The sequence below is a fragment of the Solanum dulcamara genome, chromosome 5, assembly GCF_947179165.1.
Source record: "Solanum dulcamara chromosome 5, daSolDulc1.2, whole genome shotgun sequence".
In the NCBI taxonomy this organism is placed as follows: Eukaryota; Viridiplantae; Streptophyta; class Magnoliopsida; order Solanales; family Solanaceae; genus Solanum; species Solanum dulcamara.
In genome coordinates this window covers 58,735,046-58,759,291 of record NC_077241.1, presented here as the reverse complement: position 1 = coordinate 58,759,291, position 24,246 = coordinate 58,735,046, and positions in this window count along the sequence as shown.

Here is a 24,246-nt window from a genome sequence, read left to right as displayed (position 1 = left end):
ACTTAATTAAGCTTTTGTTCCTCCAAAATAAAATTCTTCAAGTAAAAAGGGTGCCCCTTGTCGGAGACCTGAAGGATACCTCTTACAGCTTTAGTTAAACACGGTAGGGGTATTTGGTATCAATTCCTCGGGCATCTCAAAAATCTATGCTTTACTTCCTTTTTCTTGTTTTGGGAAAATTTCGGCAGAGTTTCCTCTACATTTCTTACTTATCCCAAAACCTGCATGCAGAAAATACCAACAATGCCTCACAGGGCCAGCATATATATTTACATGTCATATCACAGCCGCACAGGGCTTTCAATGTCATTTTTTTTTTCGCAGCCACACAGGGCTTTCAACGTCAACAATAATATAAAAATATTAGACTTACCTCATATGTCCAACTTCAAACTGCAACTATTGCACTTCCTGACTGCTTTCCCTTCAGGTTTCAGCTTTACATTTCAAATAATACTTCACTACCTTACCAAACGGATATCTTCCGTGCCTTCACTTTACTTACCTGCGTGCTTTGTAACTTTCCATGTCATCAATTACTTTCTTCTATTGGTGTCGTCCTTCTGTTAAGATCCAAGGTTAGTATAAGGAATTTTTTCCTATGACTCAGATCTAAAGCACGATCTCAGATGTAGAAGAAAGGTAACATCCTAAATGTCCTATAGCTTCCTGTTTATAGATGTGGCGCGCAACACATCGATAACCAAGACTCTATTAGACACGGTCTGCAGACACTCCAAGGACGAACTGCTCTGATACCACTTCTGTCACGACCCAACCCCGTAGGCCGCGACTGGGGTCCGACCTGGACCCCCCGTACATATATGTATTAGCTGAGGTCACATTGAACTGTAAATAAATAGTATCATGTAACAGAGCCCCACTGGGCGATAATATTTTCATAAACCTGTAGCCCTTTTCGTTTGTACCACAACCCGATAGGGCACGCAAGCCGACAAGGTTGCCATAACATAATAACATATATCATATATCATGTAGACCCAGCTGAATCAAACTAACATACACAACCCACATATACATGTCTGCAGACCTCTAAACATATAAATGACAATATATGGCGGGACAGGGCCCCCGTCGTACCCCTGAATGGATAAAACAATTTCTATACATCCGTGGACAGTATCAAAAACTAGGCTCCGATACAATGAAGCCTCTTCCAGCTGAGCTGCATGGAATCCTAAGCTGACAGACTCCAAAAATCTGTATATGTACCTACGGGCATGAACGCAGCCCCCCGAGAAAGGGGGTCAGTACGATATGTGTACTGAGTATGTAAAACATAATATAATACAACTGGAAACATATCTGAGATAGAGAATCAGGGGATAAGATATCAATTCAGAAACCTGTACCTGTACTTTATAAATTACAAAAACATGCATGTTCGAGTCATATCATATAGCCGGCCCTTTCGGGGGTCCGGTGAATCATCTCTGTAAAATCATCTCTGTAAAACCATCATGGCCCCAGTGCCATCACCACCTTATTACAACACATCATCATATATTTATACACGTATCCTGGCCCTCTATTGAGGGACTCAGTGAATAATGCAGTGAACTATGCACGAGAACATATCCTGGCCCGGGACTCAAGGAAAGAAGTGTTACGGTATACACGAGTAGAGTAGTGAGTAACTATATGCAATTTAAATCATTATCAGAGACTCGACAGAATAAGAAAGTTAAGCTTTTGTTTGAGGACCCGAGTAACGGTGTAGTCATCTCGAGTGTCCTCTAAATGCCATTATGGGCTGTCTCAATTATAATCTCGGGGCTCCTACACATGTACTAGAGTAAAGCCAAATCGCTTATGGAACCAGAAAGATTTGTTAACATATAGTCCGTAAGACTTGGAGCCTGTACATTTGTTACCTTTTTAACATATAAAAGTTTCCAGGGAAATAGTTCGACTACTGTAGGAGTTCTATATTCAGAAGTAAATAAGAGATGTTTGAGGATGGAGTTACGCCAGAGCTCAGATCATATTCAACTTACAACTAAGACAAAGACATGCCCAAAAGAAGAAAGAGAATAAGCTTTATGTAGTTTGTACTTTCCTTCAGGGGATCTGCATACACATATTTTGTACCCGGACCATAATGGGGCTCGGTGAGTCATTATGGCATCATAATCTCATTTTCGTACTAAATACGTATCAAGGGAAATGAGAGATAGCTTTCCACACATTAGTGTTTAACACGTAGAAGCCTTACTAGGCAATACTCAATCCTTATAGAAATTCCAAAACTAAGCAGTGGATATGGGTTATGAGGCATACTTGGAGTTTTGGGAATGGAATTATCCCCACATTCCACACACACTTCACTTAAGGCTAAAACTTGCCAAAAGGAAAGAAAGATAGTTGTACGAACTTATACCAAAACATGCCAAGAGAAAGCTTTACATACCTCTTGGGAGTTACCCTTTATCCTGCTCGCCTCATCGTCTTCTGAACCTATTCAATATAAAGTAATATGAATATCAACTACTCTTAACTTTTCAGCATCTGAGGTTACGCCTTAATGTTAATGGAATCTATTTCCTTAGTCGTTTCCTCGGCTAGTCCTTTAGTTTGTTAAGGCGTTAACGAATATTGGGCAGCACCTCCCCTATAATGTGCCCTATCTGAATTTCCAATTAGGTCCCTAAGACCTACAGCCAACCAAAAACAACAACCTGCAGCAATTCATACCAACAATATACAACATAAATCCCAAACGACTTATTCAAAAATACGATATCAAAATAGGGCGTCTAGCCTTTATTTTGTGACGCCTTTAATTATACATAACGAGGGGTCATGTGGCTTATACCAGAAGCACCCTAACCCACATTAGGACATATTTAGGCCCTGCAACAACAAGCCACACCCCTGCAGCAGCAACTCACAAGAACGACACTTTATTTCGACAACAATTCAACTATAATGACTACAAATTAGTTTATTCCGAACGCCAAGTATTTCTAAGCCATTTTCATATTTCCAGCCACCAATAGGGCGTGTAACATGCTCCATCAGAACACATAAAGCTCAAATTTAAAGAATAAACCTTACCTTACGTTAAACTTGTCAAACTCGCCAAAACTATCCAAAATGTGAAATCTGGACAGCTTACTGTTTTACCTTGTCGCTTCGTTTCGAAGGGGTAATGGAGGGAAACAGGATTTACGTCCTTCATGAAATTTATAGACATGTGTCTTAGGGTCGCAAACAATTTCGAATCATCCCTACATCAATTTTGTACAAAAAGATATGACCAAAATACTCACAGCTGTCCGTGTAGGATTTCCAAAACCAAATTTGAGCAGTACCTCCTCTACACTTCATCACCACTTTTCAAGCTGATACAAGTAGAACTGGATTTTGGAGTCTGAATGAAAGTTATAGAACCACGAAATACCTTTCCAAAACATATTAAATCACTCGAAACGAATCTGTACACAAGAAGTTATACTAATATTACTAACCACTGTCCCTTCCAAAAACGGGTTTATTAATTAACGTTTTCTCTTATTTTCTCTTCCAAATTCCAATTGCAAAGCTGGAGTTTTACTTCCATGAAGGTCTTAAAATACATATATACGTATCCACGTACTTAAGGTACACCGTATATAATTAATTCACGGAAGAAAATTGGAAAACTAACCTTAAATCTTCAACAATGATGGCTGCCTCTCTATTTCCCTCTTTCACGTTTTTTTTCTCCAAGGCTGCTGCTATTCTTGGATAATGAACAACTAAGGAGTCATATACACACACATATATATATAAGGTGACACGTGTTATCCCCTAAGGGTGACACGTGTCAAGCCCTTATTGGGCCACCTCAACACACGGCCAATTGGGTGCTGCCACGTGGCAGTGGGGTCCACCTCCCCCAAGCAGGTGGGTCACCTACTTGACCCCAAGCAGGTGGGTCACCTGCCTGCTTGAGGTGCTGCCACGTGTCGCTTCTTCATTGGCTACCACGTGTCGTCTTTTTTCCCCTTCCTCGCGGGCTCGTAATCTCGTCTTATTTTATGTACCTATGTAATCCGTGCTACGTAAGTTTGATATATGCTTAAGTAGCTCAAGTGCATATGACTTTTAACTTAGTAGCTTACATAGGTAAATCGAGTCCTACGACTCATTACTTGGCCTCCAATTCCTTCCGGACTCTTATGATTTCATCTCCAACCTTCTCTAGTATGGGGTATCACATTCTCCCTTCCTTAGAGCCGTTTGATAGTGTCGTAACTTAAGTGGCTCACATGCTAGCTTCTAAGTAACTTAAGAGACATTCCGAGTTCGAAAATATGGGGTGTAACAAAACCCTTCTTTAATAAATCCTTCAATTATTCCTTCAACTCCTTCAACTCTGCTGGAGCTATCAGACAAGGAGAAATAGAGATGGGCTTGGTGCTTGGCTCTAAATTAATTGCAAAATTGATATCACAGTCCAGAAGAACACCCGAAAAGTCTGTAGAAAACACATCCATAAACTCTCTCAAACCTTCGTGGTCTTTAAAGGAGAGGAATCCTTAGTAAGATCATGTACATAATCCAAATAAGACAAGCAACCCTTATCCATCATATAGAGACAATACATATAAGATATCACACTATTTAGATATGAACTCGAATTACCTTTCCATACTAAATAAGAAAAATGGAGATAAGATAAGGTCACGGCTTTGGCATAACAATCTATAATTACATAACAGGGAGATAACCAGTCCATACTTAATATCACATCAAAATAAAGCATATCTAACAAAATCAGGTCCGCTCGAGTCTCTCTACCCAAAAATATCACCACACACCCTGGTATATCTAATCCTCTACTAAAGATTCACTTACCAGGGTAGAAATTGTAAAAGGCACAGCAAGCGATTCACACACATAATCAATTCCCACATGAAAAAAGTCAACACGTAAGAGTAGGTAGACCATGGATCAAATAATACTGAAGTAGAATAATGGAAAATTAGAATAATACCTGTTATAACTGCATCACAGGCCTTTTCCTTAGATCTACATGATATAGCATAGCATAGTCGACAATCACCACTAGCTTGTAAATTACCATGAAAACCACCTCTAGCTCCACTTTTAGCACCCCGGGTGCCACCTCACACACTCTGTGAAACACCTCGAAGAACTGGGGTGGGTGTAGAATAAACAGTTGATGTCCCAAGCTGAACTATAAAAAAACAACATCTAGTAAATCCTTTTCCTTATACCCAAAATCATCACACACAAAGAAGCCTCAAGGACCCAAACTCCATGGAGGATAACCAAAAGTCTCAACACATCCTTCAAAGCCCAAAGAACTACCATAACTAGCCTGACCTGATAAGGATCCACCTCTACTATATGTGCCCTTAATTGTTGTCTGGCCTACCCTAGTAACCTTCTGTACTTGGTCTCGAATACTTCTTACCTTTGGATGAATGACCGTTAAACTAACCCTGTCGATAGAACATATTGGCCTCACCATATCTAGAATATTGGATACTCTCAATCATCCTAGCATGATCAATAATACTCTAAAATATACCACTCGATAACATAAAGGAGATTGTTACCTCCTGAAGATAACCGGTGAACCCCTTCACCAACTTACGAATCTGCTCAAACTTTGTAGGAATACTCGATATATCATAATGAGATAACTCATAAAACTGAGCCTTGTACTCAAATACTGATAGAGAACCCTACTCCAACCTGTTGAACTCATTGCTTGACTGATCATAGAGGCTATAAGACACAAATCTCTCAAGGAACACCTCAGTAAACTTCTCCCAACCCCTTATAGGAGAACTAGCAGGTCTACGAGCAAGAACTAACCTCCACTACTTCTTGTCCACTCTCAAAAACTATATAAAGTGTAAGCTACTCTATGTGCATATAGAATACATAGGTTAAACAACATAAAAGTCATAGGCACCTTTTCTCTGGTTGTACCATCAAATCTGGGAGGTGCCAATTGAATAAACCTCTCAAAATGCTTCACTAGCAGAAACTGGCAGAGCTATAAATCTCAAAGGTGCAATAAAAGGCACCAAAAAACAACTAGGAGTCTGAAATCCCACACTAGTCCCTTAAACTGGTGGTGTAGTACCAACTGTTATAGGAGAGCCTGAATTACCTAGAAGAACACTAGGAGTAGGAGCACCATCCAATCTAGCCAATAATCAAACAAGTAGCTCCTGAAGTATAGGAGCATTGTCAGGAACTAAAAGAGGATGGGTTGGCCTTTAATCCTCAGTATTCTACTCAAAGTCATCCTCATGCTCATACATAAGATCAGGTGATGGCTCCTTATATCATCCTCAAATAGGTGTTTCCCCACTAGCTCAGCCTCGACCCTTAACTCCACCACGTCTTCTATCTTGTCCACAAATTGGGGCTCAAGAAGTAGGTGTAACCTCACCCTCGATGACTTTAGTCTAGTCCTCACCATCTGTACAGAAGGAATAGATTAGAGGTATACAACACTTGATATAAGTAAATCGCACAAAAGGAATCAAAGGAAGGAATTCTCATATTAATTATCTTATAGCCTCTCGAATATAAGTATAGATGTCTATGTATAGATCCGCAAGACTCTACAAGAAACATTGTTCTTTAACTTATGAGACTAATAACCTAGCGTTCGGATATAATTTGTCACGACCTGAAAATTGAGATCATAATGGAACACATTCCAACACCCCACCTAATGTGTAAGCCTAAAAGTAAAACTCATATGAGACTCTCGAAAGAGAAGTCAAGCCACAAAATAAATAAAAAAAAGGACAATGAAGAAAAATATCCTTAAACTTGGTGTCATAAGTGTAAAGAGCATCTAGGATAATATTTAAATTTGATATACATCATAAGTCTTTGATTAATAGTAAAGACTAGAAATAAAAGATAGAACTAGTGGCGGTCTGGATCCCAAGATATCACCAATAATTTGATAATATGATATACGTATGTAATGACCCCGAAGGTCATTTTTTGAAATTTTCATAAAAAGACTTTTTTTACCCCTCCTAATAGTTTCCTCGAGTCATATTGGTTGATTTTGATGTCGGTTCCTTAATTTTCTTGAAAAGTTAATATTTTTGGTAAACTTTGAGTTTTAGAGGTTTAAAATAACCCAAAAGTGGTATTTGAGGTCATTTGGAGTGTCAAGTCTTGGAACAGAATTATGTCAATTCCATCAGTTCCAAAACTTTGAAATTAGTCTAGAAGAGATAACAGAATCATATTTGGTATCATATCGTGGATTTGAGGTGTTGAATTGGAAATATTTGAGTTTTTGGCATTAGCTTTGACTTTGGTCAATATTTGGAAATTGGATGCTCAAAATTGAATTACAATGACTCCGTTAGATTCAGAGGGTGATTTTAGACATAGAAAAAGTTCCTGTGTGTATTTTTCGGAATCTCCGATGGTATTTTGGACTTTTGAGGCATAAAATTAGATTAGTTGTGACTTTTTGGTTTTCGGTTCAAGAGACCTCAAAATTGAATTCTGATGGTTCCGTTGAGTCTGAAATGTCAAGTTTATTAGGTTTGCATATAAAGTTCGTATGCTTGGGATTTTTAATAAATCACGAGTATTAATTCTAAAAATTTAAGATGTAGAGGAATCTGTTGTGTATGTGCAATCTGGTGCAGGGATGAATGTTCTTCGTGTTCATGTAGGCCTAGTCGTGATCGTGAAGCACTAGATGGGTGAATCGCGAGGCCCACTCTATAATTACGAAGGTCAATTAATGACTTGAAACTCTGACTCATCGTGCTCGCGAGGCATTGGTCATCGCGATCGCGAAGAGTAAAACGTATCTGGACAGTGTTCCTCCTAAGAGATGAGAATTAGACCCTTTTCCCCATTTTTAGACTTTTAGAGCTCAGGGGCTAGCAATTCAAGGGGAGTTTTGCGTGAAAATATGTGGGTACGTGATTTCAACCCATTTACTTCATTTTTTGTTGATTACATATCAATTTTCATCTTTAATTTGTGATTTTGAGTCCACAAATTTGGGGTTTTCAAGAAAATCATATTTTCATTGTTTTGATGATTGTGAGCTTGTTTTAAGTCTGAATCTAAATCTATTTTCACTAGTAAATCTCAAATACATTGAGGATGTTGTTCACATAAAAATTTATGGAATTTTCTACTCATTTTTTGGAATTGGGGTTTTCAGGTATTTCGGGTTAGTTTCATCCTGATTTTAAAAAAATATGATTTGGGCATCGTTGGTTCTGTATTTTGATTTGGAACTCAAATTTGCATAGTTTGTGGTGATTTGGAGTGCATTCGTAAGGGAAAGTCTCACGTGGATTAATCGATCGCGTATTGGCTAAGGCAAATGGACTCTTAAAACTTCGTAAATCTCTTAGAATCCCAAATATCCTATTGTATATGTGTTGGGGCATAGTGGAAATGAGGTTATGGGTTTAATTGTGAAATAAATTATCTAATGAATAGACGGGATTAATAAAATACGATGTGTGCTATTATTGAACTATTGTATGTTATATGTCGTAATCTAGATATCTACGTATATTTGATAAAATACTTGATAGTCTAATATGATTGCAGTACTTTTGAATTGATTATTCCTCATTACTAGTGTAAGCATATTGCTGCATTGGTTCTAGAAATAGGTGATGAGAGGCATATGATTGTGAGATGGAGGTCACTTCTTGTCAGAGATATGATATGGCCAAGGTCATTTTCGGTGAATGATTGATAGGCCGAGGTTATTTCTAGCGAGATTATATTCTTGAGGTTATTTCCAATGGAATTATATTACCGAGGTAATTTCCAGTAGGGTTATATGGACGAGGTCATTTCCAATAAGGTTGTGGGACCAAGGTCATTTTCGGTTAGAGATTATAGGACATTGGTCACTTCCGGTCAGAGATTATGGGACTGAGGTCATTTCCAGTCAGATTTATCATAACGAGGTCTTTGCCAAAAAATGCACACATGCATGATCATTGAGTGTGCATATACATCTTCTACATATTTATGTATGATAGTTTTGATGCCTATTTATGACCTGTGATTATTTGTATGACATAGCTTGTGATATTGAGCTGTAATTTTATCCTTATTGAACTATTTAGCATGAACTATTAGGTTGGGATGGTTTTTTTGCAGGTTGTAGTCTAGAGGTCTGGCTGGGTTGGAAAAGGAGTTCGTGATCCTATTAGATTTACTTAGTTTTTCTAGTAGCTTGTTGGGTAACATATTATTTGGTACACAACCTTGCTTCTACATTTGTGTAGGTTCAGAGCTTGGGATTTAATCACCGTCTCTTTTGATCATTCAAGGCTTTTGGGAGTTTCAGAGAGGTAGATATTGATATACAACACCCTCTCACAGTTTTTGTATTTTTATGTTTTATTATGTTTGAGAGTTGAAGACATATTGAGACTTGTACTTTTACCTCCGTTTTGCTTTCTTTAGCAACTTGTACATGTGACAACCAATCTTTGGGTGTATTTAAGTTTAAAGACTTTTGCTTTTGCTTATTACTTACTTATTTACATTGTTTCCATGTTATTTTCCATAAATATTGAGTTAGGCTGACTTATCCAGTAGGAAAGGACAGGGTCATCACACTCGGATTCAGGTCATGACAAATTGCTATCAGAGCTCAAGTTCATAAGTCTCACGTATACAAGCCAAGTCCAACTAAAGATTCAAGGATCGGTATAGAGTCATTTGTACTTATCTTCGAAAGGATATGAAGACTGTTAGAAAACTTCCTTTATTCATTCTTTTTAGCATGCTAAGTCATTATCGCTAATGCTAAGTATCGCATGTTATTTTGGTAGATGCCGAGGACCAGATCTAAATCCATTGGTAGAGGAGAGATAGTTTTTGAGGTAGCTATTGAGACCCCAGCTAGGGGTAGAATTAGGGGCCGAGTGAGGGGCTGAGGCCATGGAGCGGTTGCCAATAAATTTCGTGCCAGAGAAATAGCACCTATTCGAGGTCGTGCTATAGAGGCCTTTCTAGAGCCATTGATTGAGATTGTTGAGGATCGGGTTCCTCCAGATCCCATACCACTATTACTTCAGGAGACCTTATTGAGGATGATGAGTATGTTGGAGAGTTTCACTTAGGGTGCTGCAGGCATACCATAGGGTTCACAGACTAGAGTTAGTGTACAAACTTCAGAGTAGCATCAGATGGGCTAGACACTATTGGTTCCCATGCCAGCTGTCGGTGTGCAGATTGCTCTAGATATGGTTATGACTATAGCAGATCAGCAGTGCTATAAGAGGTTTCAGAAGATAAAACCACCCCAGTTTCAAGGTGGTAAGAGCAAAGATGCATATGAGCTTTTGACATTATGTCATGAGATATTAGAGGTAGTTATCATGGTTGATGCCTGAGGTGTTTGATTTATTGTACTCTAGCTCCATGGATCAGCCAGAGAGTAGTGGAGGACATTCATGAGGTCCAGACTAGTTAGATCCCCTCTGGTTGAGTGGAGAGTTTTTGCTAGTGCTTTTGAGGATCACTTCATCCCATGAAGCGTATGGGAGGGGAGTAGGTTGTTATTCAAGAGTTTGACTCATTGTGGCATATCGGTTGCCGAGTATGTGGCCCATTTCTACTAGTTGTCAAGGCATGCTACAACGTTGATCCCAGATGAGGCGGAGAGAGTCTGCAGGTTAATAAAGGTTTTGACCTTCTCTATTTAATCTTATGTGTTCAAATTTGCCCATGAGAGCGCTTCCTTCTAGTCCATTGTAACACCGCCAAGCAGGCAAAATTGATGGTTAGAGAGGAGTTTGGGGACCCCAAGAGAGTCCATGCTAGTGATAAGTTTTTTGATACCTCATCTAGAGGTAGATGTTCATATAAAGGCGGTAGTTAGTTTCAACGCCAGAGACCTGTTCATGCTTCTATGACAATAGCCGATAGTAGGTAGTTAGTCTGAGAGTCTCAAAGTTTGGGCCGAAGTGGTTATGGTATTCCATCAAGGTCATCATAATAGTTTTCTATCCTAAGGTCGTGTTTTAGTTATAGAGATATGAGTCATTTGATGTACCAGTGCCCACTACAGACTCATTTAGAGCCCCAGCTCACTTATCCAGTGGCTCTAGAGAGAGATCCAGTGCCTCCAGCTAGAGGTTGGTGTAGAGATCAGAAAGGTGGAGGTGGTAGAGCCTCTAGTAGTAGTGTTGTGGTTCTATGAGATAGGGCTATAGTTCAGGCGGGTGGTGGTAGAGGAGCTCAATACTATGTTTTCTTGGGGAGACCTGAGGCTAAGGCTTCCAATGCAGTTATTAAAGTTATCGTCTTGGTTTTCCATTGACCTGCATCTATGTTATTTGATCCTAGATCCATATTCCTCTATGTGTCTACCTATTTTGCATCTAGATTTGATTTTACTTATGATCGCATGCCTGTGCTTGTACATGTTTCTATACTTATGGGTGATCCCTTAGCGGTGGATCGAGTGTATCGATCTTGTCTTGTTTCTTTAGCTGGGTATGATACTTGGGTAGACATAATTATCTTGGGATTGTAGACTTTGATGTGATATTGGGTATGAATTGGCTTTCTCCTTATCATTTTATTCTAGATTGCTACGTTAAGACTGTGACTCTACCGATATCGGGTGTTCTAAGGATCGAGTGGAAGGGACTAGTGGTTCCTACCCTAGTAAGGTCATCTCTTATATGTGTGCTTAGAGGTTGATTGATAGAGGGTGTATGTCCTATTTGGCTTTTATTCAGTATACCAGTTCTGAGTCACCTCCCATGGAGTCTATTCCCATGATTAAGTAGTTCACCGATGTGTTTCCTAGTGACCTTTTGGGAGTTCCTATGGATAGGGATATTGACTTTGCTATTGATATAGAGCTGGGCACTAAGCCCATTTCCATTCCACCTTATCACATGGCTTCGACAGAGTTGAAGGAATTGAAAGAGTAGTTGCAGGATCTATTGAGTAAGGGGTTTATTCTCCCTAGTGTGTCACCTTGGGGTGCACCAATTCTATTTGTGAAGAAAAAGGATGGTTCTATGAGGATGTGCATTGACTATAGGGAATTGAACAAGGTGACGGTCAAGAACAAATATCCTTTTTCTCGTATTGATGATTTATTTGATCAGTTTTAAGGAGTGGCCTTGTTCTCCAAGATAGATTTGAGATCCGGGTCTTATCAGTTGAAGATTAGACTATCAGATATTCCTAAGTCTGCTTTTCAAACTCGTTATGACCCTTATGAGTTTCTGGTTATATCATTTGGGCTAACCAACACCCTAGCAGCATTCTTGGAGTTAAAGAATGGGGTGTTTAGGTCATATCTGGACTCGCTTGTGACTATTTTCATTGAAGATATCTTGGTGTACTTCAAGACAGAAGAGGACTACGCTAGTTATTTGAGGTCAGTGCTTCAGAATTTGAGGGAACAAAAGTTATATGCCAAGTTCTCCAAATGTGAGTTTTGGCCTGATTATGTGGAATTTCTAGGGCATGTGGTGTCAAAAAAAGTTACTAGGGCAGATCCGTCCAAGATTGAGGCAATTAGAGGCTGGACCAGGCTTTTTTCCCATACTGAGATTTAGAATTTTGTGGGTTTGGCTGGATATTACCTACTTTTATGCAGGGATTCTCTACCATTGTGTCCCTATTGACTAGACTGACTCAGAATGTGGTAGATTTTTATTAGTCCAATGAGTGTGAGGCAAGCTTCTAAAATCTCAAGACCTTATTGACTTCAGCTCTTGTTTCTTCCTTACCAAGAAGGGTGTAGACTTCATCATGTATTGTAATGCTTCCAGTGTCAGTTTGGGTGGAGTTTTTATATAGAAGGGGAAGGTAGTTACCTATGCATATAGATAGTTAAAGGCTCATGAGAATAAATACTCTACCCATGATCTAGAGCTAGCGGAGATGGTATTTATGTTGAAACTATGGCGTAATTACTTGGATGGTGTGTATTGTGAGTTATTCATCGATCACCAGAGTCTTCAGTCGTATTCAGTTAGAGGGATTTGAATTTGAGACAGCGTAGATGGATTGAGCTACTAAATGACTATGACGTGACTATCTTGTATCACCTGGGGAAGGCCAATGTAGTAGGGGATGCTTTGAGTAGGAAGGATCTTAGTATAGGGAGTCTCATGGAGATTAGTGTGGACAAGAGGCCCTTGGCTAGATATGTTCAGAGGTTAGACAATAACCCTTGTCTGATTACGAGTTTTTAAGGAGAGTGGAGGATTTATTGCTTCTATTGAGGCCCGCTCTTCCTTAGTTGAGAAAATTCAAGAGAGGCGGTTTGATAATGAGAAGATATATTTGATTCGAGACAAGGTGTAGAGGGGTGAAGCTAAGGAGGCTAGACTTGATTTAGAGGGTGTCTTAAGGATTGGGGGCCGAATATGTGGAGATAAGGAGGTAAAAATGTATCATGACCTTAGTCAGCATTATTGGTGGTGTGGGATGAAGAGGGACATCGCAGAGTTCGTGTCCAAGTATTTGACCTATCAATAAGTCAAGTGTGAGCACTAGCAGCTTGGAGGTGTGAGTTAGAGGATGCCTATTCCTACTTGGAAGTAAGAGCGGATCACCATCAACTTCATTGTGGATTTGCCTCCTACTGTGGGTGGTTATGATTCTATATGGGTGGTGATTGATAGACTAACTAAGTCTTCCTATTTTATTCCAGTTAAGGTAAAGTACACGGCTGACAGGCTAGATCAGTTGTATATCAGTCAGATCATTCTGTTTCATGGAGTCCAGTATCTATTGTTTCGGATTGATGTTTGGTGTTTACTTCGTACTTTTGGCAGTCTTTATAGGAGGGCCTAGGCCCTAGGCTTGATATGAGTACAGGTTTTTACCCATAGACTAATGACCAGTCCGAGCGGACGATTCAGGTATTGGAAGATATGCTTCAAGCTTGTGTGATTGATTTTGGTGCTAGGTGGGGTTAGCATTTTCCCTTAGTAGAGTTTTCCTACAACAACAATTATCATTCCAGCATTCAGATGGCCCAATTTGAGGCATTATATGGTAGGCGGAGTGGATCTCCTATTGGGTGGTTCAATTCAGCTGAGATGGACTCTTTAGATACAAACTTACTTAGACACACCATAGAGCAGGTTCAGATTGTCCAGAGTAGACACTTGACTGCCCAGAGTAGGCAAAAGAGCTATGCAGATATGAGGGTTCGACCATTGGAGTTCATGGAAGGTGACCATGTTTGGCTCCGAGTGTGGCCCATGAAGGGCATGATGTGGTTCTGGAAGAAGGGCAAGCTTAACTCCCAGTTTATTGGCCCATTTAAGTTTTTGGGGCGAGTGGGAAAGGTGGCTTATAGATTAGCCTTTCCACCTAGCTTATTAGTGGTACATCCGGTGTTTCATGTTTCCATGCTATGAAAATATATTCCAGACGAGTCTCATATGTTATCTCTTGACACAGTAGAGTTGGGTCTAGATTTGACTTTTGAGAAGGAGCCCATAGCCATTCTTAATAGACAGGTCTTTAAGCTTAGGACCAAGGAAATAGCTTTAGTAAAGGTATAGTGGAAGCACTGCTCAATCAAAGAGGTGACTTGAGAGTCAAAGGATGACATGTGAGCCCAATATCTATAGCTTTTCGAGGCTTCAGGTACTTTATTTTACTTTATGTTCGAAGACGAAAATGGTTTTTAGTGGTGGATGATGTAATGACCTTGAAGGTCATTTTTGGAATTTTTTATAAAGGCAATTTTACCCCTCCCGATAGTTTTTGTGAATCATATTTTGTTGATATCAAATGTTGGTTCCGTGATTTTCTTGAAAAGTTAAGATTTTTGGTTAAACTTTGAGTTTTAGAGGTTTAGAATGACTCAAAAGTGGTATTTGAGATCATTTAAAGTTTCGAGCCTTAGAATAGAATTCCATCGATTACATTAGTTTTGAAATATTGAAATTGATCTAGGAGAGTTGACGGAATCATATTTGGGGTTACATCATGGATTTGAGGTATTGAGTTAGAAATATTTAAGGTTTTGACCATAGGTTTGACTTTGTTCCACATTTGGGGGTCAAATGCTCGGTATTGAATTCTGATGACTCCGTTAGATTCAAAGAGTGATTTTAGGCCTAGGGAGAGTTCCTGTATATTTTTTGGGAGCTCCGAGGGAGTTTTGGTCTTTTGAGGCATAAAGTTGATTTAGTTGCGACTTTTTTATTTTCGGGTCAAGGAGACCTCGAAATTGAATTATGATAGTTCCGTTGATCTGGAACATCGAGTTTAGTAGGATTGCTAATAAATTTCGTGTTCTCGGGATTTTGAATGAATCCCGAGGGCCTATTCTTGAAATTTGAGACTTAGAGGAATCTGTTGTTTATCTGTAATCTGGTGCAAGGATGATTGTTCTTCGCGATCACGTAGGCCTAGTCGCGATCGCGAAGCACTAGGTGGATGAGTCATCACGGTCATGAAGCCCACTCCGCAATTGCGAGGGTCAATTACTGAGTTGACCCACTGGCTCATCATGATAGCGAGGCATTGGTCATCGTGATTGCGAAGATTAAAGCATGCCTGGGCAATGTTCTTTCTAAAAGACAACAATTAGACCCTTTTCCCCTATTTTTAGACTTTGAGAGCTCAGGGGCAAGCTATTCAAGGGTGTTTTGCGTGAAAGCATGTGGGTAAGTGATTTCAACTCATTTACTTCATTTCTCGTTGATTACATATTGATTTTCATCTTTAATTTGTGATTTTGAGTCCAAAAAATTGGGGATTTTCAAGAAATCGTGTTTTCAATATTTTGATGATTGTGAGGTTGTTTTAAGTTCGAATCTACCTCTGTTTTCACTAGTAAATACCAAATACCTTGAGGATGTTGTTCATGTAAAGATTTATGGAATTTTCTGCTCATTTTTTGAATTGGGTTTTTTGGACATTTTGGGTCATTTTGGCCTGGTTTTAAAAAATATAATTTGGGCATCGTTGATTCCATATTTTTATTAGAAACTTTAATTTGCATAGATTGTGGTGATTTGGAGTGCATTTGGAAGGAAAAGGTTCACGTAGATTGATCGATCACATATTGGCTAAGGCAAGTGGACTCTTAAAACTTTATGAATCTCTTAGAATCCTGAATATCCCATTGTATATGTGTTGGGGTGTAATGGGGATGAGATTATGGGTTTAATTGTGAAATGAATTATCTAAATAAATCGACAAGGTTAATAAAATACGATGTGTGTTATTATTGAAATGTTGAATGCTACATGTTGTAATCTAGATATCTACGTGTATTTGGTGAAATACTTGATAGTCTAATATGATTACGGTTTGTTTGAATTAATTGTTGTTCATTACTTGTGTGATCATGTTGTTGCATTGGTTCTAGAAATACGGTGACGAGGGGCATATGATTATGAGATCGAGGTCACTTTCGGTCAGATATATGATATGGCCAAGGTCATTTTCGATGAGAGATTGATAGGCCGAGGTCATTTCTGGCGGGATTATATTGCCAAAGTCATTTTCAGCGGGGCTATATGGTCGAGGTCATTTCCGACAAGGTTGTGGGACCGAGGTCATTTCTAGACAGAGATTATGAGACCGAGGTCACTTTAGGTCAGAGATTATGGGACCGGAGTCATTTTCGGTCAGAGTTATCATTCTGAGGTCTTTGCCGGCAAATGCACACATGTATGATCATTGAGTGTGCATATACATCTTCTGCATATTTGTGTGTGACAGTTTCGATACCTATTTGTGACTTGTGATTATTTGTACGACATACTTTATGATATTGAGCTATAATATGAACCTTATTGAACTGTTTAACGTGAACTGTTAGGTTGGGCTAGTTTCTGTGCAAGTTATAGTCTAGAGGTGAGGTGAGGTTGGAAAAGGAGTTTGTGAATCCTATTAGATTTACTTAGTTTTTCTAGTTAGCTTGCTGGGTACCGTGCTGTTTAGTACTCACCCTTGCTTTTATACTTGTGTAGGATCTGAGTCTGGACTTTAATCACCGTATTTTTTGATCATTCAAGACTTCTCGGAGTTTCAGAGAGGTAGCTATTAATATTCAATGGACTCTTGCACTTCTTATATTTTTATGTTTTAGTCTATTTGAGAGTTGAAGATATATTGAGACTTGTACTTTTACTTCCGTTTTGTTTTCTTTAGCAGCTTGTACATGTGACAACCAGTCTTTAGGGTTATTTAAGTTTAAAGACTTCCGCTTTTGCTTATTACTTATTTATTTAGATTGTTTCCACGTTATTTTCCTTAAATGTTGGGTTTTAGGCTGACTTGTCCGTTGAGAAATGATAGGTGTCATCACACCCGGATTCAGGTCGTGACAACGTTAGAGAGATCATCTGCCACGCGAGATACCCTAACCAGGATCTGCATCAAAAAGGGTTACAGAAGTACACTACGAAAAAATAGTGAAAAAATGACGAAAAGAAAAGCGACGGACTGCGTCGATGGTAAAAAGCGACGAACAAAGGAACACCGTCCGTCGCTTATATTTTTCATTTTTTTTATTTTTATTTTTTATTTTAAAAAGCGACGGACAGTGACTTTATGTCCGTGTCTTTTTTGGTGGATTTTTGTGCCAAAAATATTTTTAATTAATAATTAATTTTTAAATATAAACGGCGACTCCGTCCGTTGCTTCTAATAAAAATAATTATTTTTAATTTAAAATAAGCGACGGAGTCCTTCGCTTATTTTTAATTTTAATTTATAATATTTTTTTATAAAGTTTTATTTTATTATTTATAGTTTTTTAAAAAAAATAGCAAAGGACGGCGTTGCTTAGTCCGTCGCTTTTTGGTCAATTTTTTTTAAATGGAGCGACGGTCTTTGCAACGCTGTCCGTCACCCCCTACTAAATATCAGTTACAGCTTCTCACATTTTTTATTTTCTATACTCTCTTAACTCTCTCTCTCTCTCTCTTCGATCCCCTCCCCTAAAATCCGACTCCGACGCTCACCCCCACCCCAGCCACAACTCATTGGCATCTCTATCGTCGTCGTCCCTCCCTCTCTCTCAGGTACTCCGTCCGCCCCTCTCTCTCTTCTGTTTTTCTCTCCTTGTTAAACTTAGGGTTTTATTTTTTTGTAAATTGAGAAAACTTTGAATTGTTAGTTAGTTTATTTCATTTATATTGTTGAATATATACTGTTAACATAGTCAATTTGTAACATTATTGTGAATTAGTGAATAAAAAGTTATAGTTTTGATTTTAGGGTTTTACTTTGAATTGGGTTATTTTGAATTAGTTTGTGATTTGGGTTTTATTGAGTTGGAATTGAAGTGTTTTTGAAGTTATAAAGTTATTAACATTGTTAGTTTGTATATTTAATTGTGAATTAGTGAATGAAAATTTTTGGGTTTTAGTTGAATTGGGTTTTTTGAATTAGATTGTAAATTTGGGTATTTTTTTAGTTTGAATTGTAGTGTTGTTGAAGTCACAAGTTAGATTTAAGAAGTAATTATAGAAGTTAATTAGAAGTTAGAAACTTAGAATTTATTTAGAGCTTCTGATTACAACTTAGAACTTAATCATAACTTGTATTGAATTTAGAACTTTGAACTTGAATTTAGAACTTGAACTTTAGGTCGGATTTTTTAAGTTGAACTTAGAATTTTTTTTGGTGTAGCATTTACTTATTTGAATTTAGGTTGTGAACTTTAGAAATTGTGAATTATTTATATTTTTCATGAAGTTATTAACTTTGATTTCTTGAATTGTGGTTTTTAAGGCTTAATTAAGCTTAAACTTTAGAAATGTTGAATTATTGTAGGATATATAAACTTTAAGTTGTGAACTTTCAACTTAAATTTTGAACTTAGAATTTAAGATTTTTTAAGTTGAATATTAGGATTTTTTAACTTGAACTTAGATTTTAGAACTTGAATTTTAGGATTTTTGAAGTACTTAGGAATTTTTTTGGTTTGTATAAATTCTCAACTTTAGATACTTCAACTTTAATTATACTTGAAATTTGAAAGTTTGTACTTTAATTTAGAAAAAAACCAACTTGAACTTTAGAAATGTTGAACTTGAGAATTCTTGAATTTTTGAAGGATATGCATGTAAACTTTAAGTTATGAACTTTAAACTTGAATTTAAAACTTGAACTTTAGGGTTTTTTAATTAAGTAGTTAGAAATTATTTTGGTTTGTATAAATTCTCAACTTTAGATACTTGAACTTAGGATACTTGAAATAATTAATTAAGGTTGAATATTTTTGTACAAATTTTTTAGTGCAGGGGTACAATCTAATTAAATATTCCAATATTCGACGCCGCCAAGCCCACTGCCACCAACCCCTCCATCTCATCCCTAATTGAAAAAATTTGACGTACTTTTTCCTCTTAAATTTTAACTATTGTATATATTAGATTTTTTTATTCAATGTACCATGGTCCGTGGTTTTTACCACGGCCCATGATGGCTTCCGTAGTCAACCCCTGGTGCCAGTTTTTGCAACTTTCTGAGATTTCCTCCTTTGATCCTTGGTTTAGGACTTTCAAAATTTCTGAGTTCTTACAATATCTCCCTCTTGGGAATATTTGTCCTCGAATGAGAATTATTAGCTTAGAAAGGGGATATGGCACGAGGACTAGCTATCCAACATGAATACAATGACACTTGAAATGCATTAAACATGAGATCTCTAAACTTAAACATAAAACACAACTTTAAAATTCAACTTCATGTACGTGCATGCATATGAAGACTTAGGAAAACTGAAACATAATAGTCTTAAATACTTACACATGAATGACTTAGTACTTTTGGCTTGAGTAGAATGGAAGAGATGAGGGAAAAATTTCATCATATCCGCTTCCGTTTCCCATGTAGCACTCTCAACTTATTGTTTCTCCTAATGAATTTAACGGATGCAACTTCCTTATTCCTCAATCTCTTGACTTGCTGGTCTAGAATTTCAATTGGAACCTCTTCATAGGTCAAGTGTTCTTCAATTATCACTACTTCCAAAGGTGCAATGGAACTTGGATCACTTACACATTTTCTTAACATAGACACCTGAAATACCGGATGAACCAAGGCTAACTCCAATGACAAATCAAATTCATAGGCCATCTCACCAAAAGCCTTAGGACCCTATACCTCTATAGGAAATTCTATCCCAAGAGTACTCCCCTTACTACCATATTCCACAAACCTCGAGACCTAATAACAGAATATCCAATACATCACACATTCACCCATACGCCATCAACACCACATTCAAGCCTAGTTCTACAACCATTATAATACACTTATTTGAAACCCTTAACGAGGAGTCATTAGTAGCCTACTACCATCACTCATCTATCTACAACTACGTATTCAAGCCTATTATTCTAACCACTCTATGGTTCTCTTGAAGTCGTCATCACTTAAGAATTTCCATGTCTATATTAGCATCTTTACATCTACATTTGCACTAATTCCTATTAAAGGACACATCAATATACTCCGACCTATATATTTCACCCTACAAGATCCCATCTAGCTCTTTCTCCGTGTCAATAACCTTAAATGGAATAAGTATGCCACAATTATCACAATACAGAATAGCCTCTCTCTTTATCTATCTATCATGAATCTTCTACTATCATTAACATTGGAATGCACCATCGACCTTGGTAAATGCGTACTCCATCACCCTCTTGTGAAACAACTTAAATCTCCTTATCAACCACCAATTCCATTAATTTATTTAATGATAGATCAAGGTCTTGTTTTGACTTAACATCCACCACCAAAGATGATTTGGACCCATCTTGCAGTACCATCATTGGAACCAATATAAAGAAGTACTTTCGGAGTTGACACCCCTAACCCTCAATATATGATAAATACTACTCTTAGTAATCAATTTCCCAGGCTTTAAAATAAGAATTGAACCTATCCTTAACTTTTGAATCATGACCCTTCCATTCTAGAATAGACTCATTTGGGAATTGAAACTTCACTCGATGAGTTTAACAATCTATAGAAGCATAAGGTGCATACAACCAACCCATACCAATCATTACCATTTCAAAAAAAGAGAATTCACTCTTACCGGGTGAAGTACCATGCTAAGTTTGGGGACCCACAAAGGGGTAAGGCTGAGATCGTTGACAACTATCCTTATTATTCTTATCAACCCATGGACAATGCCTCAAATTATGATCCTTCGCACCACTACCAAAATATATACCTGAACCAGCTAAACAATCTCCCGGATGGTACCTTCCACACTTTTGGCATTTGAGAAAAGTTTGACCACGAACATTGCCACCTTGATACCTAGGGTTAGGAACCCTATCCTTGTGATACTTAAGCACTGAAGCAACAAAAGATTATCCATCCTCAATCCATCCCTTCTTGGTTATCTTAGCAACCTCTATAAGCTTTCCCTCTTCAATTTGCATGGCATGAGTCATTAAACAAGAGAAGTCCATTTCCTTGACCAACATGGCCTTCTTTCACTCCTTGGACACCAAGGTTGAGACATTGGAAATAAACTTGCTCATTCTAGCACGGGGGTCAGAGACCATGAAGGAAGCATACTTTGATAATTTCGTGAATTTGAGGGCATACTCCCTCACACTCATACTCCCTTATCAGAGGTTGATGAACTCTTGGATTTTGGTCTCCCTTAACTCCAATGGAAAGAAGTGTTCTAGGAAAGAACCTTTGAACTCTTTCCATCCTATCGTCCCCATCTTTTTATCCCTCTCCATAACCCATTGCTCATACCAAAATCAAGCTACACTTTGAGCTGATATGTCATTGGTTCAGCCTTCTCATTTGGCAGCATAGCTATGAAGCCCACAATTTGGTACACTTCATCAATAAACTCCATAGGGTCCTCACCTAGCTTAAATCCATTGAACTTGGGCGGATTCATCCTTTGGAAATCCCGAACTCGAGAGGCCAAATTTTGTACTTGAGAAGAAGGTACATCCTGATGCCTTTGGTTGGCTACAACTTCAGCCAATAATGCGACGATGTTGTGGAACTCGATATGAGTTACCCCTTTCTCATGATGTGGGATATCCAAAATCGGAGGAGATTGGTCCTCATCATCAACCTTTGCTCTTGGAGGTACTTTTCCATAAAGGATTATCTAGAGAACATAAAATCGGTTGTTAGTTAGAGGAAAACTTATATGACATGAACTGAAAGAAGTGAAGACTTTCCTAAACATCTCATATTGTCCTATTCATAGTTGTGGATCACTTCACAACCACGAACAAGACCCTATATGACGCAGTATGTTGGACTCTAAGGACCATTTCAAAACCTTGGGCTCTAATACCAAGTTTATCATGACCCAAGCCTAGGGCCGAGATAGCAAATGAGACACTCAAAGGCACCTCACCCAAGCCTCTTAGCATTCATTAAGCTTTGCATAGGTAATGACATATAATAAATCGCGGAACAAAGAGGGGTAATGGGACAAATGAAGATAATATAGAATAAAAATCATAGGGAACATCAAACATCGTCTATTTGTCCAATAATACCTCTACTGTATTTAGACCTGACAGGGGCTAAGACATGTCCATAGCTCACCCTCATGATATGTATCCAAAAGTACCACAACATAACCAAAAGTCTATACATGTAAATAGCAAGAAAAGGAAATAGAATATTATTCCCGAAATATGGGAACTCACAAACTAAGTAGCCTTCAACGATCAACCTAGCTACATGAAGGATAATGCAGAGCAGTGTCAGTCCATACATGGTGATATCATGTAGACAAAAGTATATGTTGTTACTTTAAATGTACTAAGTATGTGAGCATATAATGCAATATATCATTATATAATAAGGTGATGCAATGGACTATGCTAGAACCTTGCAATCATTTTAAATACCATTTGGAGTTATGAAGCTTAGTCAATAAAATATAGAAACCATCATGAATCATAAAAGAAACTTAAACATTATAGAGGTAATCATGAGTCGTTATAAGAAACCATATACTTGCAAAGTACCATGAATCGTTAATAAGTATACCATAAACCTCTATCATGATAGGTTGTTAGTTTACACTCTACTATACTTAAGCTAAGTCTTGTCTCATTCGAGGATGAATGTTCCCAAGGGGGAGATATTATAAGATCTCGCATGGTTTAAAGGTTGGAATGTCTCATACTAGGGTAAATTTGGCGAAAATGGTTTCGGAGGATCTTTTTGTCTCAAACTTGATGACTTCTTATTGTATATATGATTTAGGATCAATCCCAAAGTATTTGAAGTGTATTAGATATGTTTTAGGGCCATAGGGTATCTCTAACACCAAGCCAAGTCCAAAACTTTCTATCGACTAATTTTTTGTATGAGTCCATAATAGAATCAATATCAAATGCCCATATCTCATAGCATATAATGAATTAGGTGTCTCATGACCTAGAAAATTAAATATCTTTGAGTCTTATTTATAAATCCATTATTTTTTCCTAATTTTGACTTTGTAGTAAAAAGTTATTACCATTTTACTACAGGTTATCGCTGCAGCGATTTTGGGCCTAGCGCGGCGCGCAAGTAATGCTCCCGAAATTAGCTGCAATTGTTTTGTCTCTGGTATGGCATGCCATTATCATGCCTTTAGGGTTCTGAACCCAGTTTTTGATCTTTTTGATGAAGGGAATCTTGGAAAATTACCTAAACATATATAGACGGGTTTGGACGCGTTTTAGGGTCATTTTTCAGTCTTTTGCCTCCCCAAAACCCAAACTTCATCATTCTCCCTTTCAAATCATCTCCTCCAATTCTTCTCTCAAAATTAAAGGATTCAAGGCTCCTCATTGAAGACCAAGAATCAAGATTTCTTAAGGTTTCACTCTAAGGTATGTGGGTTTCATCCATGGGTTCTTCCACTCATGGAGCCCAAATGTTCTCTCAACTTGATATTTCAAATTCTAAATGGTTAATTCTTATGGGCTTTTACAAGATGATTCCAAATGAATAGATTATGGTATATTTGAAGTTTATTTACTTATATCGATATATATATAGACTCTTAATTTCATGAAATGAATGATTTTATTAGGGTTCTTATATAAAGGCTTAAAAGGTAGTCTTAAAGTGTACATGGTGGGTTGTTTTAAGATGTTTCATATGATGCATTTCCATCACTCTCATGCATTAAATGCATTTGAAAGTTATATGAAATGAACCCACCTAGTCTTCTTATGTTGAATTGAAAGTTTTGACTCCAAATAAAAGTTTGTGAAG